This window comes from Cucurbita pepo, chromosome LG02 (genome assembly GCF_002806865.2).
Source record: "Cucurbita pepo subsp. pepo cultivar mu-cu-16 chromosome LG02, ASM280686v2, whole genome shotgun sequence".
Taxonomy (NCBI): Eukaryota; Viridiplantae; Streptophyta; class Magnoliopsida; order Cucurbitales; family Cucurbitaceae; genus Cucurbita; species Cucurbita pepo.
Window position 1 is genome coordinate 6,746,648 of NC_036639.1, and position 11,319 is coordinate 6,757,966.

The following is an 11,319-nucleotide window of genomic DNA, read 5'->3' on the forward strand; positions in this document are numbered from 1 at the left end:
CAAATGTGGGCAGTTCGTATGGAGACTTATTTGGAGGCCTTGGATCTTTGGGAAGCAATAAAAGAGGATTACGAGGTCCCTTCGCTTCTAGCAGATCCTACTGTAGCACAAATCAAATTATAGAAGAAAAAGAAGACAAGGAAATCAAAGGCAAAAGCTTGCCTATTTGCCGCTGTATCTGAAATGATCTTCATGCGAATAATGTCCCTCAAAACAGCAAAAGAAATCTGGGATTATCTCAAGGCTGAATATGAAGGAGATGAGAGGATTCGTGGAATGAATGTTCTGAATTTTATCAGGGATTTCGAGTTGCAGAAGATGAAGGAGTCAGAGTCGGTAAAAGAGTACTCTGACAGACTTCTCAGCATCGCCAACAAGGTGAGATTGCTTGGTTCTGTATTAAATGATTCCAGGATCGTTGAAAAGCTGCTAGTCACTCTTCCAGAGAAGTTTGAAGCCACCATTACTACTCTGGAGAACACCAAAGACTTGTCAAAGATTTCTCTTACAGAGCTCTTGAATGCTTTACAAGCGCAAGAGCAAAGGAGGTCTATGAGACAAGAAGGGGTGATTGAAGGTGCCTTCCTTGTTACGCAGCAAGACAGCCACAGGTATAAAAGCAACAAAAATTTCAAAAATCAATTGACGTATGGAGATTCATCTGCCAATTATCAAAAGACAAAAGGAGGAGGTTTCAAAAAATCCTATCCACCTTGCCGCCATTGTGAGAAGAAAGGTCATCCACCATACAAGTGTTGGAGAAGACCTGACGCCTTCTGCTCCAAATGCAATCAACTTGGACATGAAGCTGTGATCTGCAAAGCCAAAGATCTGGTGAAAGAAATAGATGCACAGGTCATTGATCAAGAAGAAGAAGAAGAAGAAGATCAATTGTTTATGGTCACTTCTTCCTCAAGCAAAGAATCAAGCGAGAGCTGGTTGATTGACAGTGGGTGCACAAATCACATGACATATGACAAGGAGTCTTTTGAGGAATTAAGAGACACCGAAGAAGATAAGAGAGTGAGGATTGGCAATGGTGAACACTTGGAAGTCAAGGGTAAAGGCACAGTAGCTATAACAAGTTATGAAGGTACAAAATTTATTCCAGATGTTTTATTTGTGCCTAAAATTGATCAAAATCTCTTGAGCGTTGGTCAGTTACTTAATAAAGGTTATAAAGTGTTGTTTGAGAATAAGCAGTGCTTGATCAAAGATGCTAGTGGCAAAGACTTGTTCAACGTCAAAATGAAAGGAAAAAGCTTTGCTCTAAATCCGACGGCCTTTATATCCAGAGCTGGTGCCACTGGGACTTGGCACAAAAGACTTGGGCACTTTCATCATCGAGGTTTGCTTCAGATACAGTCAAAGAAGCTGGTAGAAGAACTCACTGACATTGATGATGGCATGTCTCCTTACCGTGCTTGTAACTTTGGGAAGCAACATAGGCAACCCTTTCCTAAACAGGCATGGAGAGGCTCGAAAAAGTTGCAACTGGTTCATACTGATCTTTGTGGTCCTCAGCGAACACCATCACTAAATGGTAATCTTTATTACATTGCTTTTATTAATGATCTAACAAGAATGTGTTGGATATTCTTGCTGAAGCAAAAGTCAGAAGTTGCGGGTGTATTTTGGAAATTTAAAGCCAGAGTTGAGAATGAAGGTGCATGCTTGATTCAGACTGTAAGATCAGATAATGACAAAGAGTACACTTCAGAAACTTTTAATAGGTTTTGTGAAGAGGCTGGAATTAAACATCAATTGACAACACCATACACTTCTCAATAGAATGGCGTCAGTGTCAGGAGGAATAGATTCATAATGGAGATGACGAGATGCATGCTTCATGAGAAGGATCTTCCAAAACGTTTTTTGGGGAAAAGCAGCAAACACTATTATGTGCTTGCAAAATCGAATTTCAACAAAAGTTGTGAAGGACCCGACACCATTTGAAGTTTGGTATGGTTACAAATCTTCTTTAAAGTTCGTTAGAGTGTTTGGGTGTCTTTGCTTCATTTACATTCCACAGGTCAAGCATGATAAGCTTGACAAAAAGTCAGAAGTTGGCATCTTTGTTGGCATGTTAGAAGAATCTAAAGATGAACGACAAGATGCTTTGGTTGATGATGCACCTGTCCGAGGAGGAGCTTTCAGTGATCGAGAAAAACAAAATCTGGGAGTTGGTTGATCGACCTCTAAACAGAAAAATAATTGGAGCAAGATGGGTGTTCAGAAAAAAGCTTGGAGTTCACAGCATCTAAACAAGGAGGAGTGTTAAAGATCACGTATTTGTTTAGATTGTTGTCAGTTAGTATCTAATTAAATCTTCGTTAGGAGTTAGATCTAGTTTTTTCTTTGATTTAGTTTTGATTTTATTAGATTTTATTTTGATTTGTTTACTGGTTTGTTACCAGATTTTCTGCAGATTTTTAGGTAGATTTTCTGAATATGTTTTGTATTCTCTGTATAAATATGGAGCATTCTTGCTCTTCATAATTCAATCTTCTCATTAATCATTCCATCAATCCCTCTTTCACTAACAGAGTTCAACAATGAAATGGTATACTGATAACTAGTAGGTAGTCTTATCTAACTGACTTTAACCCAACCTCACATTCTTATGAAATTGGAGTCATGAGTCATTTCATGCAAAATTTAAAGATACCTCATTTGATTTCAACTCGATGGATCTTGAGATATGTCAAAGATATAATCGATTATGGTCTTTTATACAAAAGAAGTGAAGATTGGAAGCCAGTTTGATGCTGTGATGCTGATTATGTAGGAGACCACAATACCCGAATATCAACCATTGTTAACTACATAAGCAAAGTACAGAGCTGTAGCTGGAGCAGCTCAAAAAAGTACATGGCTAGTACTCTTAATGGAGGATTTGCATCAGAAAGTTGATTATCTGGTACCACTTTATTGTGATGACCAATCTACTGGTCGACTTGCAAAAATTCAAATGTTTCTTGCTAGATCAAAGCATGTGGAGGTGAACTGATATTTTAACATTTTATTAAAGAGAAAGCTCTAAAAGAAGAAATTGAGATAATGTAGAACAAGACAATTGTACAAGTGGCAGACTTGCTTACAACAGGGCTAAATACTAGCAACTATGAAGGTCTATGGAGTGTTAAAATATCATGGCTAGCCTAATAGGGTCAAGCCTAATAATTGTATATATATTTTAGGAAAAATAATTATGTATATAGAGAGAGATATATCTAGATCTTTTATGAATAAAAATTTAAATATTTTAGGAGTACATATGGTCTACCCTCTCTAGACTGTACTGTAAATACTCTCTACCACATTAAATTTTTCATCTCAACCCATCCCAAACAAAGCAAAATATAGTAGGTGTTATAGAGTGTTTTGCAATAATAAAAAGTGGGTGTTTCCCACAGAGAGTGTGTTCGACATATCAAACATTATCTTTTCACTTTGCGAGATTCTTTCAAATTTGTAACACTTCATATCGTGGATTCGGATAAGGTTTTGAAATTTTGGTTTTATATCTAATGGCCCTGACCATTCTTTATATCCCCTGCAACATGGACATGTTACTTACTTCTCGCTGGTAAGAATAAAAACTATCCTCATAGACCAACATGGGTCCTTACAACATTAATGTCCTCACACACATGCTTCCTAGGAATATTTCCAAGACTTCACTTAAAATAAGGTTTCTCCAAGCAAAACACACTTAGTTTTGGAGTTTTTATAGTTGAACTACCAAAAAGAAAGGTGCATATTGTTGGTATAGGTAGTAATTTTAAATTGTTTTAAGTTATTTTAAGTGTTTTTTAGTCATCCTATCCATGGAGTACTTTGATTCTACCGAAATTATTTTATTTTTATTGTTTTAGTACTTNTTTGTTATTAAATTAATTTAATGTGTGCAAATACGTGGTGGACACAATAGTTGGTGAGAAAATGATTCACTAACCAAAACTAACGTGTTGTTTTGTCAAAAGCCTTGTAGCCAAATGCCACCCATCTAATTGGTTAATCTAAGTATTCTAGAAGATGTACTATGAATGTTCTTCTCCTAACATCTGCACGTATGTATTTTTTTGTGAAACCATGACAACTTTCATCCGATCATGGAGCATTTGTGAAAAGGAGAAATTTTTAATTATTGCTTTAATTGAAAAATATGGGAATGTAGATTTTTTTTTTATTTAGTTACAGAGTTACAGAACTTTTAAAATTTATGATGATAATGTTTTAGTACACTATAAAAGTGTTTAAAAATTTATGACAATGTTTTAGTACACTTAACGAAGGTAGAATGTATAAAATTATTAGGGTGTGAAAATGTTTGTTGAAACCACCACACCTAAATAGTGGTGAGAGTTCTCTTGTTTTTAATCATTCACAGAATAGAGATATATAATAAATTACAAATAATATTAAAAGAACAACAAAAGAAAATAATAATAAATGAATACAGTATATTTGTCTTTCATAACAGGGCAAATATGGTAAGTCCTAATGTAAAGAAAATATCTAGATATTTGCCTTATAATAAACGGTCAACTATTCTTAACACCTCCCGCAAGCTGAGCGTCGAATTTGAACGAACGTGAAGCTTGGATCTGAAAAATTCAAAGAGAGGTCGAGAAATATTTTTTGTGAAGATGTTAGCAACTTGGAGATGGGAAGGTACATATTGTGTGCGATGTTTGCCAGTGATAACAAGTTCTCGAAGGAAATGATAATCTAGTTCAACATGTTTGGCCAGCTTGTGAGAAACAGGATTAGAGCTATAAAAAATAGCACGTTGTCACATAACAGTAAGGGCTACTGTGAAATAGGGACCTTGAGGTCATGTAAAAGATGTGTAACCCACAGAAGTTCAGCAGCAGTCATAGCAAGAGCACGATACTTAGATTCACAGTTGGAGCGTGAGACAGTAAGTTGCTTTTTGGCACTCTAAGAAACAAGATTGTTACCAAGATAAATCGAATAGCCGGATGTAGAACGACGAGTATCAGAACAACCAGCCCAACCAACATCTGAATAAGCGATTAGCGTACTAGGAATAGTGGATGGACAAAAGGTAAGACCAAAGTGGAGTGTTCCTTTGACATATCGAAGAATATGTTTGACAGCAAGAAAGTGATCTGCAATAGAGACATGCAAGAATTGACTGACAGAATTGACAACATAGACAATATCTGTAATAGTCAAGTACTGAAGGGCGTCAACAAAAGATCTATAGAGAGTAGGATCAGAGAAAGGAGAATCATCAGCAGTCAGGTGTTGAGAAACAACCATGGGAGTGTGGACTGGTTTGTTATCGAGCAACTGAGCACGAGTAAGAATATCTTGAGCATATTTTAACTGACTAATAAAGAGACCATCAAGAGTGGGTGAAGCTTCAAGACCAAGAAAGTAACTGAGAGAACCCAAATCTTTGGTAGCAAACTCAGAATGAAGCTTGCGAGTAAAGCTGTCAATAAAAGATGAGTTGTTGCTGGTAACAATAATGTCATCAACATAAAGAAGCAAATAGATAAGGTTAGATTGCTGATGAAAGACAAAAAGGGACGTGTCAGCGCAACTGCAAGAAAAGGCAAGGGTGAGAAGAAATGAGCTGAAACGCAGAAACCGGGCGCGAGGAGCTTGCTTTAAACCATAGAGGGCTTTCTTTAATAGGCAAACATGAGTGAAAAATCGAGGATCAATATACCCAGGAGGTTGTTACATATGAACACGTTCAATAAGAGTTCCATTGAGAAAAACATTCTTGACATCAAGTTGTCGAAGAGACCATTTATTTGTGACTGCAATAGAAAGCACAACATCGACAATGGTAGCTTTGACAACCGGACTGAAAGTGTCAATGTAGTCAAGACCAGGAACCTGAATATAACCTTTGGCAACAAGATGAGCCTTGAAACGCTCAATGGATCCATCAGGCAAATATTTAATACGAAACACTCATTTAGAGCCCACGATGTTGGTGTTGGCAGGGTGAGGAACCAAAGTCCAAGTATCATTTTGTTGTAAAGCTCGAATTTCTTCGTCCATGGCAGCAACCCAAGCAGGATTATAGCCGTAGATTTGAATCCTTTTGGCTCAGTGGATGCAAGAAGAGCAGAAAGAAGTCTAGATGAGCCCAAAATACCAAGATTTGTTGGATGACGAGTCTTGAATATACCATCTTTGACTCGTGTGATCATAGGATGAGAGCCCAAAGAAGAGGAATCAATAGTAGGTTCAATAGAGATTGGATCAGAAGTCGAGGATGGCAAAGTGGAGCCTGCAAGAGAAGTATCAACCTGCACAGACTCATCCACAAGGTCAGAACAAATATCACACGGGGATGAACTAGATTGAGGAATGTGCGATGATGAAGTGGTGGGGGGGATGAATCAATATGATAAAGATGTGGTTCCAAGAAATTTGAAATAGGAAGAGAGAAAAGAGGTTGGGCTTGGGAGCTAGGGATAGCAGGAAAGTGAGTTTCATCAAATTGAGCATGGCGGGTGATATATAGCTTAGTCGTGGCGGGATCAAGACGGCGGAACCCTTTATGAGCAGGACTATAACCCAAAAAAATACAAGGAATGATGCGGGGAGAAAGCTTGTTAGGCATATAATCATGCAAGTAAGGATAAACATGACAACCAAATGGATGAAAATTGTCATAATGTGGAGAGTAGCCATAGAGGAGTTCAAAGGGTGACTTACCTCCAAGAAGTGAAGTAGGCAACCAGTTGATAATATAAGCTGCAGTGCTGAAGGCATCAACTCAGAAATGAGGAGAAAGTTGGGAGTGAAAGAGAAGGGCCAAACCAGTCTTAGTCACTTGACGATGTTTTCTAGACAAGAATCGACACATTTGTTAGCGACATTTCGGAAGCATTGTCATACGTAGTTTTTGCCATCGTCTTATACCTTGCTTCGATGAAGATCTCTATTGATACATCTATGAGAACGCTTTGATGGAAAGTGACCTTATATGTTATGATATGAACCAAGAGACATCAATCATACAATATGCTTAAATGAAGATGTGAAGAAAATGTTGTTGAAATTATCAAAAGATATTTCAATTNCCAGATTTAAATTTTAAAGGGTAAAGCTAAGAATAATCAATAAGAATAACATAGTAAAGAAAACCCAAATTTGATTTGACAGGGGAAGGACCCCAAAGATGACAATGAATAAGATCTAACACATGAGATGACCTACGTTCATTGTGGGAATAAGGCAATCGATGACTTTTCACAAGCTGACAAGTATTACATAGTGATGGAGAAGGCAATAAAGACGTAAGAGAGAGATGACTTTTTCTATTTAAAAAAGAAATAGCAGAATGATTCACATGACCCAGGCGAGCATGCCATAAATCATATGAAGCACGTAAAGATTTGTTTCTAAGGACTGAAATAAAAGCAGAGTTGCCGCGCTCCAGCACATATAACCCTCCATCTCTTTTACCAGTTGCCACCACCTTTTCTGTTTGACGATCTGGATAGTACGAAGATTATTAGTAAATGTAACGAAGAGAGGAAAATCAAACGTTAATTTACTGATTGAAAGAAGATTTTTAGTGAGATGAGGAACAACCAAGACATCTAATAAGTGAATATTTGGAACAGGAGAAAGAGTACCGGTGTGGGTAATGGGTAGGGATGCACCATTTCCTACGATCACAGAGTCCTTACCCGTGTAATTTTTAGACTGATCCAAAATAGATGGGTCGGCGGTCATATGGGCCGAAGCCCTAGTGTCTAGAAACCAATCAGCAACATCGGGTCCAGCAATAGAACATGATGTGTTGAAGGCTTCAGCAAGGTGAGCATGAGAAGAATCAAGTCGAACATACCGTTGGTTGCAGCAGTCAGCATAATGGCCCTCTATGCAGCATATTTGGCAGTGAGGTGGTCGACGACCTTGACCTGAGTGGGTTCGTCCTCGATTGGAAGAGTTATTTTTGTGGGAATAAGAACGACCTCGCTGGTTGCTAAAGGAAGTAGGGTGGCTTCCATGAGTGCGACCACGATTAGTGGCTGTGAATGCTATAGGAGTGGAGTCAGAGGACTCAAGGGAGCGCTGGAACAACTCAAAACTTTTAGCTTTAGAGACTAAATCTGCAAAATAGGGGATAGGGGTGAGAGTCATCTAAGCAGTAGAAAAAGCTAAAAAATCAGTGTCGAGTCCTCGAAGGAACCAGTGCACTTTATCAATGTTCTCGATGGGTCTGCCAATAGCATGAAGTTGGTCACAAATTGTTTTGAAGGCACGGGCATACTCAGCAACAAGTTTGGTGCCACGTTTCATCAGTTGCACGTCATCCTTAAGTCTCAGTTCATGAGCTTTCGAATGATGGATGAACGCAGTTTCCAACGCAAGCTAAACATCATGTGCAGTGGAGAGACCAACGACAGCAGCAATGGCTTCCTCGGTGAGAGAGGAGAGCAGGAGACAGAGAAGTCGTTGATCAGCTGCTCTCTGCGCCAAATATTTGGGGTTTGAGTGTTGAGGAGGATTCCAATTCAAAGTGAGGTGGTGGAACTATAGTTCCATCAACATAGCCCAGCATGTCTTGACTCTCAAGAAGAGGGAGAAATTGGCTTTTCCAAATAAGATAATTGGAGGAAGAAAGTTTGATTGTGATCATATAGATGTTGAAAGGAAGAAGATGATAAGAGGATTCGAAAGCCATAGAGAAGAAAGGAGATCAGGGTTGTTAAACCGAAAGGGCTCTGATATCATGAAAATGTTTGCTGAAACCACCACACGTAAACGGTGGTGAGAGTTCTCTTATTTATAATCATTTACATAATAGAGATATGGTAAATTACAAATAATATGGAAAGAACAATAAAAGGGAAAATAATAAATGAATACAATATATTTTCCTTTAATAAGATATTTGCTTTATAATAAACCGTCAACTATCCTTAACAGGGTGTACATGTAGCGCCCATAATTTTCTCTAACCTAATTAGCGACGTTTCTTCATACTTGCATAATCAAAAGGACACGAATTCACGTAAGACAGTCTCAAATACGACAATGCATTCATTATTATAAACAATTCATACCTGGGGAAAACAACGACAACCTTACCTAGAAATAATTAATAGAGAACAAGAGGAAACAGATGCAATAACTATGAACCCAAAAAAATCCAACAAGACGCCTACGACACTACAAACTCTCCTCAAGATTTCCATGGCCTTCGCAGCATCCACCGTCAGCCGTACATGGGAGCGTTGCCCTTACCTGAAAAAATGGGTAGCACGTGGCTTGAGTATTATATAAAATACCCAGTAAGTCACCCCACTATTGGGGTAAGCAAATAATCATACATACAGATACAAGCAGTCGCACACAATACACATACTTATCACACATAATACACCTACATGAGCACAAGTGTTAAAAGAAAGAAATCGTGAGAGGGGTCTGTCTTCCATTCCTTCCCATGGCCTTAGGCTCTTGCTTTGTCCGGGCGGGGGTGGATGCATGGTACTTTCCCACACATGGCCCACGCGTGTGACTGTGGGCCCACCAGGTGAGCTCGCAAGCGAACTACCTGGGCCTGGCTTGGTTGGGTATGTATGACATACAATACCGGACGCCACATACAAAGGAGGGCCTGCATGATATCGTGGCAAACACAATATTGAACATACGCGTCCATACCATCAGTAGCATAACGGGGGAGTGCCCCGGTACATAACCATAGCGTGCATGAGGTTCTTAAGGTTTACCTCCATGGCGTTATACACACAACGTTCCATCCCCTCACCGCATTACATAGCATAACTGGGTCAGCATCGAGCAAGCATATCATAGCATACTAGTCGTCTCATTCATGGCATGCGGGGTTCTCATTACAATCACGACATGTCAATCAAGCGCATACATAAAGGGTAGCAACTGTGTCACAAACGTCATATACATGAACATGGCAGACATAGCATTTCACTGCAAGAATCACATACATAAACATGGCATACCTAGCATTACACTGCAAGAATCACATACATAAACATGGCATACATAGCATTTCATTGCAAGAAACACCTAGCCTAGCATACATCAACAACATACATGGTGCATGCAAGGGCCACAGGGCACGCACCAACATACATACATAACTCACGCCAACAGTAAGGTTACTTACCTTCTTGGCCTTGGCCGAAGTGACCCACAACGCTAACTCCGGCGCCTAACTACCTCCTATAAGATNATGATCTAGATTGGGTTGGGTTGAGGTAAACAACCCAAAAGTTTGGGTTTGTTGGATGGGTAACCCAACCCAACCAAAAAAATTTCACAATCCAACCCAATCTAACTCTCTATTTATAGGTTGAGTTCCGGTTGTTAAAAAAAAAAATAATAATAATAAAAAAAAAAAAAAAAAAAAATNGCATCGGTATCCTATTTGGACGTCGCGCCGCCAAGCCGTACTGCTAAGCCAAACCTAGTCGAGCCGGGAGTGCGCGGAGCCGCCGATGAAGCTGAAGCCGATGGCTGCGAAGAACACTGTCGGCGTAGGGTTTCTGGGCGTGCCTCCGATTTGGGCCGAAAGGGAACGAGGCNAGGAGAGGAACTCATTATGATTCACATTAGGAGGGTTTCTTAAACTATCCCAATTAGAGAATAATAATAACAAGTACTGTAACGACCCTAAATTTCCACATACTCAGAGTCGCTACTAACGTCTCATGCTCATCNCAGAGGTGGTGTCTGCGTGCGGCCTGCGAGGTGTGGGCTGCACGCTAGCCGAGACGACTCGCGAAATGTCGAGGGTCGACCCACGCCTTTTGCTTCGTCTTCCTCGTCTGAAAACCCTAATCGTAGAGCTTGGCTACCGTCGCCGGTGGAAGCGTCATCATTCGTCCGTCTCCGGTGGCGCGTCTGCCTCTCCTTGCTCCGAAGTCCCCTGGTGTCCGCTCCTACCTAAAGGAGGCGGCCGCTCCTAGGGTTTAAGAGGGCCTGTGTGGGTCCCGCCGAAAATCGCGAGATTTTTGGCTCTTTTTTTTTTTTGGAAAGGTTTGTCGTTACAGTACTGTTAGGTTATGGAGCCTGATACTTATTTATAGCTTGGTCAACGGTTATATCCGGTAAAGCTATATTTGGTAAAGCTATATCCGGTAAAGCTATATATAGTAGATGGCTAAATCTGGTAAAGCTATATATAGTAAACTATACCATATATATATCTGGTCCGGTAGAGCTTTCAAAATGTACTTTTCTATTCTCTGTACTCTCTCTTGTTGTACATACCTGAAGTCATCAATACAAAATCCTTTTAGCCAGAGTTCTCCTTGCAACTTT